The sequence below is a fragment of the Meriones unguiculatus genome, chromosome 1 (assembly GCF_030254825.1).
Source record: "Meriones unguiculatus strain TT.TT164.6M chromosome 1, Bangor_MerUng_6.1, whole genome shotgun sequence".
Lineage (NCBI taxonomy): Eukaryota > Metazoa > Chordata > Mammalia > Rodentia > Muridae > Meriones > Meriones unguiculatus.
The window spans coordinates 130,085,226-130,102,946 of record NC_083349.1 but is presented as its reverse complement, the minus strand read 5'-3'; the positions used below and the strand labels follow the sequence as shown (position 1 = coordinate 130,102,946).

The following is a 17,721-nucleotide window of genomic DNA, read 5'->3' as shown; positions in this document are numbered from 1 at the left end:
TGAGCAGTCCCAGTATGGATGGTGAAGATAGTGACCCCAGTGCTCCACCCGTTTAACACAGCTCTCGGGTTTGTGCTCAAGAAGCCAGAGTCAGGGCAGCAGCACACACAATGTAATCCAAGGCAGGCGGATCTCTGTGAGTTCGAGGACAGCCTGGTCTACAAAGTGAGTCCAGGACAACCAAAGCCCCACAAAGAAACCCTGTCTTGAAAAAATAAGCCAGAAATACAGGCACAAGCTCTTGCATGTGGATTTTGCCTATAATTAGCAGGTGGCATATGTCTTAACAATTTCATTTCTAATGGACAACTTGATCTTCCAGGTTCAGTTGGTCAACTTTTTGTCTACTCAGACGCAAATCTATCTTTTCTAAATCTGAAAGAAGATGAAAAGAATGGTGTATGTCTGCTTCATAGGTCCTTCCTGGGTTTTATCATTATGAAGACAGATTTGTGTGTCTCTTCGTGATGTGTTTTGATTCAGTGGGTAAAAGAAAATCTTTCTTTAGCAGACATCTCAAAAAATTCACACCATAAATCAGAGAAAACTGACACATTTGTCCAAAAATTTTGTATCAAAAGGCATTTAAAGAAGCCATTCATAGCTAGAGTTTATTAGAAATGAAAAGGTCTGTGCAGCTTTGAGTGAGCTTGTAGATATTTTTCCAAATCAAAGTATTTTGTTTTACCACTTTAACAGTAAACATGGGATCTTTGGAATTTTCCAATTTTTTCCAGAAATGTCCTACTGATGTGAAAGTTTCTGAACTGTGACAGAAAATTGACTTTTCTTTTGGCTCCACATTTACCCATTGATCAATTTATTATCGATTTATCCCTTCATGTACTTGTCTAATAACTGTTGCCATTCAACAATTAGTTGGGAATTCCAATAAACCTTGATGAAGAACCTACAGAATAAGGGATAGAGAGCTATGGGTAACAACACGAGATGTTTGTTGTTTGTTTCAAAAGAAACCCTAAAAACCTTCGGTAGAAGTGGACCTTCTGAAAGCAGGAAAGTAAAGGGGCCTTTCTTCATTGTTCAGAAGACACCTAAGACTAGGTTAGTTAGGAGTGATTATCAGACTGGCATGCAGGCTAGGCCACAGAAGAGTCGGAAAGCGTTCTCTGAGCTGCTGTCATGACATTTCATGTAGAGGGAAAAAGGTTCCTAGCCTGTGACATAGCTATCTTCACGTACTTGAAGAGCCAGCCTAGAAACCAGAGTGAAGGTGTTCTCTGCTACTCTGAGGAATTAAAATGAAAAGCAGCAGATAAAAACTTGCCGAAGGCTGTCTCTTTCCAATCTTCACAGGCTGCAGGCCTGTGGGCATCTGTTCTAATAGATGTGTGGACGCTTTTCAAGTGGCAGGATGGGAATGACAGTCAAATCCCTGTTTCATTTTTCTGTTCTGTTGAGCTGTAGAAGCTGCCTTAAAGAAAAAGAGGAAAGGGAGTGGGGTGTGTTATCTCGGCTCCCCCGGATAAGACTCAGACTCTCAGGTACTCAGGGAAGGCACTAACTTAAGCTAGTGATATCTCTGACCTCACAAGCAAAAATATCTTGAGCTGTCTCAACTCCAGCTGGGAACACTAAGTTGAAAAAAGGACATTTCAAGGAGACCCAAGTGAATTGCTGTTCTGACAAACCAGGGCAGTTTTTCATTCCTGGAAAAACTCATGCAGAGGGCTCATGACTTTAGAGCCACTCAAACACAAGACCAACACACACTTTACTTCTCAGGGCATTTATCTGAGGCTAAGTCATGTGAGTGACAAATTAAGATGGGTGTAAGTTCTAGCAGAGAGATGGGGTTTTAGGATGTTACTTACTGTCAGATTGGCAGTGTGGGTGAAAGAGTAGGTGCCTGCTACCCTCTTTATCTCATCCTCTGTATCTCTAGCCAGCCTCCCAGAAGCATCTGTGAGCTGTCTTATTCTTCATAAGGTTTCATTTGTCAGCCCCACAGTGCTCATCTTACATTGAAGAACATACTGATTTTTCAGCTCAGCAAACTCCTGTAACAGAGCCATACTCCCATCATCAGAAAAGTACTTATACTTCATGCCGTGTCCATGAAGATTCTCCTGTTCCTTCTAGAAAGAATACAGACTGAACGGTAGTCCAAAGTACAGATGTTGTCTAGTCACTTGTGTTTTCTAAGAGGGCTTTTATTTGTATGCTTTTAAAAAAGTTTGAAAAAAAATCCAGCTTGAATTAAAATAAAGTTTTTAGGTATAAAATATTAATTCTTATAGCATAGTGAAGCATCATCAATGGGCCCATAAGTGTTTATGGCCTTCTAGTCTTTTGTAGTGGGAGACACAAAAGACAGAATGACCTAATCTATGCTTCCCCAATCTCTGGTTCAGTTGTGTAAACAGTTGCACATCCAAGATGAAGGATGGAGCAAGGAAGATTTAGAAGACGCAGGATATGTTATTTGGTTGGCAAATGGTGAGAGAGAAATGTGGGAGGGTGGGAGACAAGGAGGAAAGTAGCGGAGTGGCATGAAGCTCCGCTGTAATTCAAGTGGAAATCTTCAACCTCAGCTTGTATGGCTGATAACCCAGAGGCAAGAAGATGAACAAAGGCTGGGCTGGGGGAGGAGGATGGAGCTGGGAAGGAGGTGAAAGCAAGCCCCTTGCTCAATGTCTACTCTGCAGCAATGCTCCCAGCTCCTCCAGCAATGGAAAGTTTACCCAGCATGTTAGGAATTCAAAGCAAGTGAACAAACCAGTTGTAAAAACCCCGACATTTTCCTTTCGTGTAAGCTCCCCTATTCACACAGCCAACCAGAGATTTCCTACTAAGAAGGTGTGTTGATAGGTTCTTTCTGTAAGCTAAATGAGTGGACACTTTCCACAGGCAGTTAATTAACTCACTCCAGTGCTTGTAACTGGATCTGCTCTTCAGTGGGCGACTTTCCTTCACTGTCTGATTATATGCTGTGGGACTGAACCAAAGGGCAGAGACACACAATGTAGGTTAATAACGCAAAACACTAAAGTATGCAGGTTCAGGAAGATGTCGACAGATAGGCTATGTGACCAGGGCACCATGAAGCATGCCTGGACAGGTGGGAGGGAAGGAAACACCCCAACAGGATTTGATCAGAGGCTGTTGTCTCCCACTGCACAAGATCCCCTCTACATTAGGAACCTGTGAATGCGGACCGCCATTAACGGAACTTTGGGTGATGACCCAAGGAACTGTAGTTAAAGGATTAGACTGCAAAGAAGCAGTGTGGGCCCTGGTGACAATGGTAGGAGAATAAATTCTTCAGTGCATGCAGCCTGACAGCCAGCAGATTCGGCTTGACCCTTCACCCTGATGGCTGGCTCCTGGAGCCTGTTTCACGTGGTCCACAGCAGAGAGACTCCATTCTTCAGCTATCGCTTATTTTTGTTTTTATTTTTGTTGTTGTTTGGGTGTTTGGTTTATTGATTCATTTTATTGGACTTTGCTAAGTCCAGCTGAGTGTTCATTTCTGTGGACTGAGTTTTAACTTGTTGGGTTAAAGACCAGAAAGAAAATAAAATTTCTTTATGAAGCAAACCAACAACAAAACTCTGTTATTCGAAGCATTTTTTAAAACAGGACAAATGTCCCTGTCTCCACCAACCAGTTTAGGAATACAGCTCTGACAGTGAGACAGCGCCCTGGGGTGCTGCTCCCATGTATCTCCCCACTCCCACCCCAGGACAGCTAGCTGAATTTCATCCTTGTCATTCTGCATTCCTGCTGGCTTTATACTGCATCCTGGGCGTATACTGCATTCCTAACCGTATTTTGTGTTTAGAAGTTTGTTTTTGTTTTTGAGTTAGGATTACATTACAAAGCTCTGACTGTCCTGGAACTCACTGTGTAGACCAGGCTGGTCGCAAACACAGAGATCCACCTATCTCTGCCTCCTGGGCTCTGGGATTAAAGATGTGCACCACCACACCAGGCTAGAAGTTTTAATTCTATGCAAAATATAATGTTGCACACCTTGGACAACATTTTAATTGAAAATTATGCTTGTGGCATGTGTGTGTGTGGTGTGTATGTGTATGTCTGTATGTGTGTTTGTGTGTATGTGTGTGTGTCTTATTCAGTAAAGTTCTTGTAGCACAACTACAAGGACCTGAACTTGGATTTCTAGCATCTACATTAAAGCTTTGCATGGCTACAATCCCAGTGCTGGGGAGGTAGAGGCAGCAAGATCACTAGAATTCACACAGGTCAGCCAGCATAGATGAGTCCAGGAGCTCTTGTGAGAGAGTCTATCTCATGGAGATAACCTAGAACCCCTGCACAGATGTAGCTCATGGCAGCTCAGTGTCCAAGTGGGTTCCCTAGTAATGGGAACAGGGACTGTCTCTGACATGAACTGATTGGCCTGCTCTTTAATTACTTCCCCCTGAGGGGGGAACAGCCTGCCAGGCCACAGAGGAGGACAATTCAGCCAGTCCTGATGAGACCTTATAAGCTAGGGTCAGATGGAACGGGAGGAAGACCTCCCCTATCAGTGGACTGGGGAAGGGGCATAGTGGGAGAAGAGGGAGGGAGGCTGGGATTAGGAGGGGAGGAGAGAGGGTATTACAGCTGGGATACAAAGTGAATAAACTGTCATTATTAAAAAATAATTAAAACATAAGGAAATCTATACACCTAAAGAAGATAAACAAGAAAGAGGACCCGGGATAAGATGATCAATCCTCACTTAGAAAGACAAATGGGATGGGCATTGGATGTAGGAGAAAACAAGTAACAGGACAGGAGCCTACCACAGAGGGCCTCTGAAAGACTCTACCTAGCAGTGTATCAAAGCAGATACTAAGACTCAGAGTGCAGGGAATCATATGAAAGAAGGAGGAGTTAGTATGACGTGGAAAGGATAGGAGTTCCACAAGGGCCAAATATATCTGGGCACAGAGGTCTTTTCTGAGACTGACACTCCACTAAGGACCATTAATGGATATAACCTAGAACCTCTGCTCAGATGAAGCCTGTGGTAGCTCAGTAACCAATTGGTTTCCCATAGTAAGGGGAACATGGACTATTTCTGACAGGAACTCAAATGCAGGCTCTTTGACCTCCCCACCCCCCAAGGGAGGAGCAGTCCTGCTAGGCCACAGAGGAAGGCTTTGCAGCCAGTCCTGAAGATACCTGATAAAACAGGGTCAGATGAAAGGGGAGGGGGTCCCACCCTATCAGTGGACTTGGAAAGGGGCAGGGAGGAGATGAGGGAGGGAGGGAAGGTTTTGGAGGGATTGAGGGAGTGGGATACAGCTGGGATAGAGAGTTAATACAATGTAACTAATAAAAAAAGAAATTAATTAATTAATTTTTTAAAAATAAGGTTAAAGGAAAAATGATTGTGGAAGGTACCTGATGTCAACCTCTAACTTCCACATGAGTGTGCACACATGTGTAAATATACCACATGCACAATTGCACATACCCATATGATGGACACACACACATTTATATATATAAGGGATAGATATGGACATATTAAAATATATTTTAAATACTTTTATATATACTTGAATATATGAGTGAATATATATTTCTAGTTTATTTTTTTACCCATGTAATGTGTTCATCATTTGAATAAAGAAGAATACATTTTCCCATTCTCTGTCTGGTCCAGGTAGCCTCCACATTTTCCCATACAACAATAGTGAGCCTCTTATGTTGCATTCCTTCCTTCCACTGACTGTATCCAGAGCTCCTGTTTAACTGTTTTGCAAATCTGACTGTATCCTGTGTTTGGCTGAGTGGTCATATGCTGTACCTTCTTTGATTCTTAGAAGCTTGGCTCAAGGTCCTTCAGAGGGCATTTCTGCTTGCCGCTGTCAGGCATCTGAGGACCACTTTTTATGACATTTTTAGTTTGGGTTTGGAGGCTGCTTTGGTATTGTGAATCCTAACTTCAAACTCATATGAGAAATGTTTTAGCTACTTTCCTACTGTGATGAAACACCATGACCAAAAACAACTTGGTGAGGAAAAGGTTTATTTAGCTTACATATTCTGAGTCACAGTCCATTGAGGTAAGCCAAGGCAGCACTCAAACTGGGCAGGAACCCGGAGGCAGGAGCTGATGCAGAGGCCATGGAGGAGTATGGCTTACTGGCTGGTTTTTCATGGCTTGCTCAAACCGCTTTCTTACAGCACCCAGGGCCACCACCCCAGTGGCACTACCCACAATGGGCTGGGCCCTTCCTCCCTTATCAACTGTCAATTAAGAAAATGCCCTATAGGCTGGCCTATAGCCGGATCTTAGGGAGGCATTTTCTCAAAAGAAGTTGCCTCCTGGGCTGGAGAGATAGAAGGCTCAGCTGTTAAAGGCTAGGCTCACAACCATAAATCTAAGAAGTTGCCTTCTTTCAAGAGGACATAGAAACTAGCCAGCATAAGAGCCAACAGTGGATTGCAATTCCTGTAGGAACTGAGTACTGCCCTACCCAGAGGCAATTTGATTGGCTAGAGAGAAAAAGGGGGAAAGAGGGATTGACTTTGGCAGATACCTGCTGCCCTTGCGAGGTGAGCACTTGCTGAGCTCTCTGGATTTATGCTTGCCTGTCATTCTGGCCTCTGGGGAAACTTCAGTTTCTTATTGACATCCTGTGTTACTTGTTTAGTTCTTTTCTACTAAGAAGCATTCCTTAAGGTATTGGTCTACCATCTTCTACGATATGAAAATCCACGTCCTTAGGTATAGATGGGAGTTCTTCTACAGCCAGAGTTTGAACACTGTTTCAGTAAACAGAGACATGGTAAATGCTTTGCCCTTTGTGGTCCAAAGAGTCCCTGTCGCTGCTCCCTGGCTGTGGGGCACCGCAGTACAAAGCAGCCAGAGAGCAAGGTGGCTCTGGCTGCATTTCCCATTGTTCTAGAGTGTGTATCTGGAAAGGGAAAGATGCCCCCCCCAGTCTCTTCCGACATGGTTACTTTCTTTCATGCCTCCCCTTCTCTTCTTTATTGCTTTTCTCCTCAGGGTGCCTGATCTATAAATAGAGCCTAGACATGGGGACCCCTCTGAGGAAGAGCACATGACAGAAGATGGACATCCATCACACCAGGGGGTTAAGCCTTCCTGGTCTTTTGGCATCTCCTGGTTGAAAGGGGGCTGGCTTCTACAAACCTGGGACATCCTTTCAGCTTCACTTGGGATAAGCTGCAGCAATCTTGAAACCAGGAGGAGTATTTAGTTCAATGGTTTGTGAGGTTTTTTTAAATTAAATTTTATTTTATTAATTACACTTTATTCACTTTGTATCCCCCCATAAGCTCCTTCTACCCCCTCTTGGTCCCACCCTCCCTCCCCCTTCTTCACGCATACCCCTCCCCAAGTCCACTGATAAGGAAGGTCCTCCTCTCCTTCCTTCTGATCTTAGTCTATCAGATCACATCAGGAGTGGCTGCACTGTCATCTTCTGTGGCCTGGTAAGGCTGCTCCCCACTCAGGTGATCAAAGAGCAGGCCAATAAGATTATGTCAGAGGCAGTCCCTCTTCCCATTACTATGTAACCCACTTGGACACTAAACTGCCATGGGCTACATCTGTGCAGGGGTTCTAGGTTATCTCCATGCCTGGTACTTGGTTGGAGTGTGAGTCTCTGGGAAGACCCCTGTGTTCAAATTTTCTGGTTCTGTTGCTCTCCTTGTGGGGTTCCTGTCCTCTCCAGATCTTACTATTTCCCACTTCTTACATAAGATTCCATGCACTCTGCCCAACAGTTGGTCATAAGTCTCACCGTCTGCTTTGATAGTCTGCAGGGCAGAGGCTTTCAGAGGCCCTCTGTGGCAGGTTTCTAGATTGAATCAGGACCAGGTAAATCATTTAAATAGTCCTATATCCCCCAAGGAAATAGAAGTGGTCATCGAAAGTCTCCCATCCAAAAAAAGCCCAGGACCTGATGGTTTCAGCGCAGAATTCTACCAGACCTTCAAAGAAGAGCTAACTCCAGTTCTCTTCAAACTATTCCACAAAATAGAAACATAAGGAACATTACCAAACTCATTCTATGAAGCCACAGTCACCTTGGTATCTAAACCTCACAAAGACTCAACAAAGAAAGAGAATTTCAGGCCAATCTTTCTTATGAACATTGATGCAAAAATACTCAACAAAATACTTGCAAACCAAATACAAGAACACATTAAATATATCATCCACCATGACCAAGTAGGCTTCATCCCAGGCATGCAGGGGTAGCTCAATATACAGAAATCCATCAATGTGATCCACCATATTAATTAACTGAAAGAAAAAAAACCACATGATAATCTCCCTAGATGCTGAAAAAGCATTTGACAAAATCCAACATCCATTCATGTTTAAAGTCTCGGAGAGATCAGGGATACAAGGCACATATCTAAACATAGTAAAGGCGATATACAGCAAGCCTATAGTCAACATCAAACTGAACGGAGAGAAACTTAAAGCAATCCCACTGAAATCAGGGACAAGACAAGGCTGCCCACTCTCTCCATATCTCTTCAACATAGTCTGGAAGTCCTTGCTAGAGCAATAAGACAGTTGACGGAGATCAAGGGGATACAAATTGGAAAGGAAGAAGTCAAATTATCACTATTTGCAGATGATATGATAGTATATGTGAGCGACCCCAAAAACTCCACAAGGGAACTCCTACAGCTGACAAACACCTTCAGCAAAGTGGCCAGTTGGTGAGTTTTAAACTCTGTTCTCAACTAGAACTGAGCAGCTCTGTCCACAAATCTACCTGTAAGTGGCTGTGTGACTTGGGACAGTGACATGACTTCTCTGAGTCTTAGTTCCCTACGCTGACAGTAGCACCTGCTACATGCTTCTTCCTACCCCTCACCCCTGTCCCGGGTCATGCTTAGAAGGGTTCTGTAGTACAATCATCCGATGCACAATTCCATCAATATTAGTATAACACAATTAACATTAATGTAGAACACTAAATACGCGCAAAGTCCCACCAAAATCTCAAGGTAGCCTCATTACAATTCCATCAGAGGGTCGGGGCAAGAATGAAATTATCATATGCAAAAGCAATTGTGTTTCCCACCTTCAGAATCTATTTCAGGTTAGTTTGGAGAAGATGAAATACCTGCAGTACATTCTGCTTTACCTTTCGTAGTCTCGCAGTTAGCTGTGTGATAGCTGAGTTTTCCTGGCCTTCAGTGATCTGAGCTTGTTGCAACCTGTTCAGTGTCTTCTCAGGTCTTAACAGGCCATCTAAGGCAAGACATTAACATATCAGATTAGATAAATATGCCATTATTCATTCACTTCACCTTGAGAATTCCAGAGACTCAACCAAAAATTTTACTGAATTATTTATAGTCCATTTAAATTCCTCTCAAGCAAAGCAACTTGCTGAAGCATTCATTTTGAGAAATAGGATTTATATGTAAATGCCGTTAGCAGTGCACATACATAACCAGGGCATACAGATTTCACCAGATACAGGCAGTTTTGCATGTAAAAATCAATTCCTACACTCTGATTTTTCAAAGGCATGCAGTGTTCTCTAAGTAATGTTGGGGTGGGGGAGGGAGGGTGAAGAGGCCTCACAGAGGAGAGGAACAGGGGCTGGAGGACCAAAGGGCTGGGTTTCTGGCTGTTTGTTCAGGGTTATTTATCCTCGCTGACATTCCAGCAGCTCCGGGGCCAGTCAGAGGTTAAAATCACAAGCATTCCAAGTGATACGGACCATTTTCAGAACAAGCTCACCTCAACAGTCAGCAGATACTTAGATCTGGGGGCTCAAAACAACAATGAGCAGCCCACGCCCACCGGAAGAGTGGAACACGGGGCAGACACCTGTGAAGTGTCGCTAGGAGTGCTTAGATCTAACCCACTCTCTACTCCAGTGGCCATCTTTTTTCTGTCTGAACTTAAGGAACCTTTTTATTTTCCAGTGAAACCTATATTCCCACAATATTTCATTCTAGTAACTCCCAGTGCACTAGCATTTTACACACACACACACACTATTAAATATTAAATCTAGGATCCACATATAGGAGAAAACATGAAGTATTTGCTATCATAGGTTTTTTTTTTTTTTTTTTTTTTTTTTTTCAGAAGATATCAGAGACAGGAAAAGAGGAGCTAGGGAGATGGGCCAGTGAGTAAAGCCTTTGGCATGAAAGTGTAAGGAGATCTGAGTTCAAATTCCAAGAGCATAATTAAAATCTAATGCAACAGCCCATCTCTGTAATTCCAGTGCTCCTGCCAACAGCCCATCTCTGTAATTCCAGTGCTCCTGCGTTGAGATGGGAGGAGGAGACAGGAGAATCTGGTGAGCCAGCCAGCTTGGCATAGGTAGCAGCAAACAACAACAAGATTCCATCTCAAACAAGGTGGAAGAGAACCAACACTTCAGGTTGTCTTCTGACCTCTGTGCATGCCAGGGCATGTGGGTTGCTGTGCTAACACATGTGTGCCACATGCACACACACACACATCCATACACAGGTAGAGAATGAAAATCATACCGCATTCCAACCATCTCTTGGCATATGATTAGGTCCCTAACATTTTCTGATACACACCGATATTCAGAGGCTTCAGAACACTGAAAGACATTGTTTTGGTTACTGTTCTACTGCTGTGACCAAAACAACACTATGACCAAAGCAACTTAGAGAAGAAAGCATTTAATTGGGGCTTCTTACAGTTTTAGAAAGTTGGTTCATGATCATGATAGCAGGAAGCAGACAGATATGGCACTGGAATAGTAGCTGCGGGCTTTACATCCTGACCTGCAGGCAGCAGGGAGAAGGGGTGGTAGTGAAGGAGAAAGAGAGAGACAGACAGACAGAAAGACAGAAAAAGAGAGACCTCAAAACCAGTGACAAACCTCCTCCAGCAAGGCCACACCCACTTCAACAAAGCCACACCTTCTAATCCTTCTAATCCTTCACTCTGCATCACAGCTGCCAGCATTGTCTAAAAAGAGCCCAGCCTCCAATTTGGTTGGACATGCAGCTCCTACAGAATAGTTTGATTGCCATGATATAGCATCTTGGCAAACCCTTCTTCTGTTGGCCTCTTAGCAGATGATCTGTGAATGAATATACCTGAGCAAGCTAATTTACTCAGCTACCCTGCCCTTCACTGGCAGCTTTTGGGCTTCATCCACTTTGGTGAGCCTGTCCTTATTTGTCCTGATGTTTCAGTGTTGCAGAAGCTTCTGTATTTTTGTCAAGCTTGTGGGTTAGAATTTGTGATGTTATGTGAAGGCAGGTGTCAAGTTCACGATTTGCAACCTTTTCTATGTCTTCTGTAAACATGCTTTCCTCTAAATAAGGAGGCAGGATTTAGGCATTTGGCAATGGAGGGGAGATTGAGTGTGTCCCTTAAGGCCTCCTCATCCTCAACGATCCCTTCTCTCTGTGAGAAGTATTATTATGTAGTGTAGAATTCTTATTGAACAAATGGCCACTAGAAGCATGGAGACCTAATGGCTTGGAACATAGTTATATGCTCCAAACTGTCCTCTGAAGAGTATTGAAGTACATACTCAACATCAATTAAAGGGTTTAGATGCCTGCCATTTCAGTCTAAACACAATGAATGAGAGGGACAGCCATGTATTTTAAGTTGACATAACTCCATTTTGACCCCAGCGCCACCATTAAAAGTTTTGCAGCGTTTGCTCATCTACTAAATTGGGTATCAATTCCTAATGCTACTCTCCAAAGGCCTATGCAAAGAAAGCAATTTGACCACTATGAATAACATAAAGACAATTTCAAATCTAGATATAGCCTGGCTTTTCAGAAAAGTCAAGCTGACCCTGTTTGAGAACTGAAGTGGGGGACAGGCAATCAGAGTGTCCTGGGGCAGCGTGGTCTCATTTGTTGCTGTCTGGCACCTTCCTAACCACTCACCATGCACAGGGAACAATGCTAGAGCACAGAGAAATTTAGACACGCATTGGGCACTATATCCCCAGTGGTGTAGGGTCAGGCTGGGAGATGTAAGTCAGTGTATGCAAATCCCGGTCACAGAACAGAAGAGCTTCTGATCCCATTGGAAGGTAAAATGCTATGGATTTGGAAGAAGAAATACTTCCTAAAGGATTTGAAACAGGAATAGGAGCTCAGGTTGGAAGACAGCTGGTTAAATCCATGGAGTGGAAAGAGGCGATCTGAGCTGAAGCACTTGTACAAGGCACAGGTCGTGGTTTGAGAAACTGCATGCCTGGACCTGGTGCTACATACCTATAATCTCAGCACTCAGGGGGCTGAGGCAGGAGGACCACAAGTTTGAGGGCAACCTGGGCTACAGTCTGAGTTAAAGGCCAACCTTGGCAATTTAGGCAGATATTGTCTTGAGATTAAAACTGGAACAAAAGAAGGGTTGTGTGTATAGCTCAATAGTTTAATGCTTGCCTGGTGTCTGTGTGAGGGTCAGGGCTCAATCTCCAGTGTTATGTCAAAGAGAAAGTAAGACAGAGACAGAAAAACAGAGAGAGAGAGAGAGACAGGGAGAGGGGCAGGAGGTAGGGCAAGAGGCAGGAAGGGAGGGAGAGAAGGAGGGAGGGAGAGAAGAAGGGAGGAAGAGAGGGAGGGAGGGAGGAAGGTCGGTCTATCTTTTCAGGAGAGCAGTGTGCTTACATGGGTCTGCAAAGGCTGGGAGCAGAGGGCACAAGTTTGTGAGTGTGGTGAAGCTGACTGGCTTTGCCCAGGAGGCAATGGGATCCTGAGAAGGGTTTTAGCATTGATTTGTTGTTATTGTTGCTGATGTTTGCTTCCTTCCTTCCTTCCTTCCTTCCTTCCTTCCTTCCTTCCTTCCTTCCTTCCTTCCTTCCTTCCCTCCTTCCTTCTTTCTTTTTTGTTTGTTTTGTTTTTGAAACAAGGTCTCACTTTGTAGCTTTGACTGGCCTGGGGCTCACTATGTCGCCTATGTGTTGGCATTAAGACCTACACTACCATGCTGTTTTACTTAACATAAAACATATTTTATCCTCCAATGTTTTTTAAATGGGCAATAAAATTTTTGTGAATAAATTAAAACCACATTTAAAACATTTGGTACTTTAAAGAAATCATAACTTTTTCTAATTAAAATGAATTCCAGTGAAAACTGAACCTAATTGAATCGCTCTTTCATCAGATATGTTCTGCTTTTATTATGAAATTAGAGATTTAAATGTTTGTAGGTAGAATTTTTAGGGACAGGTGACACATGGCTTTGTAAAATTCAGAGAGCAAAGCAGAAGTCATAATGGCCAATCCAGTGACCATTTCAGTTGGGCAATTAGAGCTAGGCAAAGCGGAACGGCATTGGGCACAAAAGAGCACTGCAAGGCGTGGAAGGGGCCTGGACACCAGGGGTCTTGGGACTTGGAGCATAGGAGAGTTTCTTGTATGAATTTTTTTTCTCTATACCTAGTTTTAATAATTATTATCTGTGCCTTGAATTAAAATAATCTGTCATAGTTTTTTTTTTTCAATCCTTCTGGCCCAATCCACTGTTTGTTCAGGAACAATAAGGACCCAGACCTAATAACCAGTGAATTAGAATGGAAGTAGACTGCGTATATCTTCCTCTTCCGTGACCACATGCTACAAGTCCATGAGATGAGTCTGACCATTTTGATCATTTGTTTTGCTATTTAAATAGACTTGCATCTGCAGAAATTACTACAACATTTCTCAGTCATGGGATCTGAGTTCAGACAACCTCAGGCCTTCAGAGTAATTCACTGGCTGATTTTCTTTTGAACGAATAACAGGTCAAGAAGAATGATTCCAGGCCATTCGTTTTTAACTGGTTGTTAGTCAAAGCTCACTTCCGCCTGATTTTGTCTCTGTGTGCTCACGTGTATGTGTGCATGCATGTGTGGACATGTGGAGGTCAGCATCTTCCTCAACTGCCCTCAAACTTGCTTTTGAAGCAGAATCTCTTGCTGGTTTGGCTAGACCGGCTGGTGAGTGAGCCCTGTCACGCCTCCTTTCTCTGCATTTGCAGTATTAGGGTTACTGGTACTCATTGCGGTGCCTGGCTTTTTTATATGAGTGCTGAGGATCTGAACTCAGGTCTTCATGCCTGTGTAACACCCACTGAGCCATCTCCCCAGCCGTTGATTTCTTCATGCTGTGAAAACTTGCACTAGAAGATGCTGATATGGTCCCCAGAAACACTGAAATAGGAAAAAGGACTTGGGTGTCTCCTACAGGCATAGACACTTCACAGGTTACTGAACCTGTGAAGCTCAGTTCACACTGAGTGCACACAGAGAGTGCTAAGTACCGAATGTGGAAATGAAAGTCTAAGGCGTAGCTCATCTCCCGATGTCCTGAGCCTGCCTGAGTGGATGGCGTGTGCTTTATGTTTAACTAACAGTTCTCTGGGGTTCAAAGCAAGTCTCTTCTGAAATGAACCATACAATGAACACGGACTCTAAGTTTCTCTTCCAGGCACAGATAGCCAGTCAGCAACTTTTCAAGTAATCAAAATTTTAGGGCCATCTCACGACAGTGTTTGCTATTGACCAAAATCTGGCAAGTTTTGCGCTCACGCCATTTGTGTCACCAAAGATGATTATGAATCTTGACTTTAACATGCTGAACTTTTAAAAAAATATTAAATAAGTTCATTTTCAATTTTGACTAAATTCTAGGACTTACTATCAAATATTGCATGGACTGTACTTTGCTATTCTTCCATAAAGACTTTTAAGATTAAATGTTTTATTTTTTGTTTCTGAGTTAGATGTATAATTTCTAATTATAATTTAGAATGGTTATGAATTTTGAGTACTTCTCTTTCTTTCTCTCTCTTTCTTTCTCTCTCTCTTTCTTTCTTTCTTTCTTTCTTTCTTTCTTTCTTTCTTTCTTTCTTTCTTTCTTTCTTTCTTTCTTCCTTGTAGTCCTGGCTGGCCTGGATCTAGCTCTGTAGACCAGGCTGGCCTTGAACTCAGAGAGCCTCCCAAGTACTGGGATTAAAGGTGTGTATATCACCACAACTGCCCTGAGTACATTTTGTCTTTTTAAAAAAAGATAAGACTAGGTTGCTTCCAAATTCTGGGTATTATGAATAAATCTGCTATGAACATGGTTGAGCAAATGTCCTTGTTGAATGGTAGAGCATCTTTTGGGTATATGCTTAGTAGTGGTTATAGCTGGGTCTTGAGATATTTCCAATTGTCTGAGAAAGCACAGATTGATTTCCAAGGTGGTTGCAAAAGTCTGCGCTCCCACCAGCAGTGGAGGAGGGTTCCCCTTTCTCCACATCCTCGTCAGCGTGTGTTGTCACTTGAATTTTGGGTCTTAGCCATTCTGATTGGTGTAAGAGGGAATCTCAGAGTTGTTTTGATTTGCACTTCTCTGATGATGAAGGATGCTGAGCATCAATTTAAATCTCTTTAAAATCTCCACCATTTGATATTCCTCTGTTGAGAATTCTGCTTTTAGTTCTGTATCTCTTTTTTAATTGGATTATTTGGTTTGTTGGAGTTTAATTTCTTGATGTAAGATTGGTGAAGATCTTTTCGTAGTGTATAGGCTGTCATTTTGTTCTGTTGACAGTGTCTTTTGCTTTACAGAAGCTTTCCATTTTCACGAGGTCCCATTTATTGATTGTTGATCTTAGAGCCTGTGCTGTTGGTGTTCTGTTCAGGAAGTTGTCTCCTGTGCCAGTGAGTTCAATGAGCTCTTCCCCACTTTTTCTTCCAACAGATTTAGTGTGTCTGGTTTTATGTGAGGTCTTTGAGCCACTTGAACCTAGATGTCCCTCAACTGAAGAATAAATACGGAAACTGTGGTACATTTACACAACGGACTATTACTGCCCAGCTGTTAAAAACAAGGAAATCAAGAAATTTGCAGGAAAATGGATGGAACTAGAAAAGATCATGCTGAGTGAGGTAACCCAGATCCAGAAAGACATGCATGGTATGTACTCACTCATTAGTGGATATTAGCTATATAATACATACTACAATCCACAGACCTAAAGAAGCTAAATAATAAGGAGAACCCTAGGGAGGATACTTAATTCTCATTCAAAAAAGTAAATAGAATAGACACTGGAAGCAATTGAAGAGAAGGGATAGGATGGGAGCCTACCATAGAAAGACTCCATCTGAAAGACTCCATCCAGGAGGAAATCAAAGTAGATGATGAGACTCACAGCCAAACTTTGGGCAGAGCAGATAGAGTTGTAGGAAAAAGAGTGGGGGGATAGAAGGACCCAGAGGGGACAGGACCTCCACAAAGAGACCAACAGAACCAACAAATCTGGGCCCCTGGGGTTCCTGCAGAGACTAATGCACCAACCAAGGACCATGCATGGAAAGGACCTAGACCCCCTGCTTGGATGTAGCTGATAGGCAGGTCAGTCTCCATATGGGTTCCCTAATTAGGAGAGCAGAGGCTGTCTCTGACATGGACTCTGTTGCTCGCTCTTTGATCATTTCCCCCTGGTGTGTGTCTGAGTCCTTGCCAGGACAGAGGAAGAAAATGCAGGCAGTCCTAATGAGACTTGATAGTCTGGGGTCAGATGGTAGGGGAGGAGGGCTCCCCCTTTCTGAGGACTAGGGGGAAAGAGGGAGGGAGGGTAGGATCAGGAGGAGACAAGGGATGTAAAGTGAATAAATTATAAGATACAAATTTAACTTAAAAAAATAAAGAAAAAAGATAAAACATCCTCATTTAAAAACTTAACTAATAAAAAGTTTTTCAATATTTTTTAATTAAAAGATTCATTTATTCATCTTCAAAGTCACTTGTATTTCTGATCTGGAATAAGAAAAAAAAAAGAAGGAACATAGAAAGAAATTAAGGAAGTCCAGTGATAATTATTTACTTGGCTGGACTAAATAAAAGACCACTAAAAAACTAAATACAAGTGTATATAAATAAACTATAGATTCATTTGAAAGGACTTTTTGAAATTGATGATTATTAATTTTTTTCATTATTATGTCTTCATAATAACTCTAGTTTACCTTTTACAAGATAGTTGGTGATCAGAATCATTACTTGATCACATATTGACCTAATAGCATGCATGAATTTTTCTAATATAAATCTAAAACACAGGCTTAATGACTAAGCCCTTCTTATCTTAGTGGTGGCCATTTTTAACAAGTTAAAAGGAACTTCTTCTGTATAGGTTAAATAGTTACTCTAAACATTCCTCAAATTAAACAATGCACTTTCTTTGAAAGCTAACAAGAAAATATTTCTCCTTTCACAAATGAGCTAATGCTGAGAGCTGGCTGTGGAGAGAAACCCCTCTACCTCATCCTGGGGGGAAGAATTGTGCAACTGATATGCACAATTAAGAAGTGCAAATTCTTAATTGTGTGATTTGGAAAAGGTCATGGGTTCTTTTCTTGAGGTTCCAACAAATTATAGGTGGTGGGGGTAAGAAATCACAGGATAACATTGCCAAGTTGAGCCTTATTAAATAAATTAATTGTGACAGAAGTAGAGCTAATTAGGGACAAACAGAATGGGGGAAAGATCGCCTTTTATTTCCCCACAAAAGTGACCTGCTGAATTTGAACCATACAGCTTTTGTGAAAAAGGATTTAAGTTGTAGCCATTAGCAAGTGGTAATCCAAAAAAAGAAGTCTTTCTATTATTAAGACGTGTATCTTAATTTTCTGGAGAGCTGGGTTTAATTCTCTAAAGCAGTTAAGATCAGAATGCACCAAGTGATACAGGTGAAATCTCAGAGGCCATAGGATGATGGAGCTTCAGACTGGC

General features: G+C 42.4%; 1 pseudogene; it reads right to left on the bottom strand.

The window, feature by feature from the left end:
- Window positions 1-264: 264 nt before the first annotated feature.
- The window catches only part of LOC110558982 (laminin subunit beta-4-like), a 124,939-nt pseudogene continuing 107,482 nt past the window's right edge, over window positions 265-17,721 (bottom strand).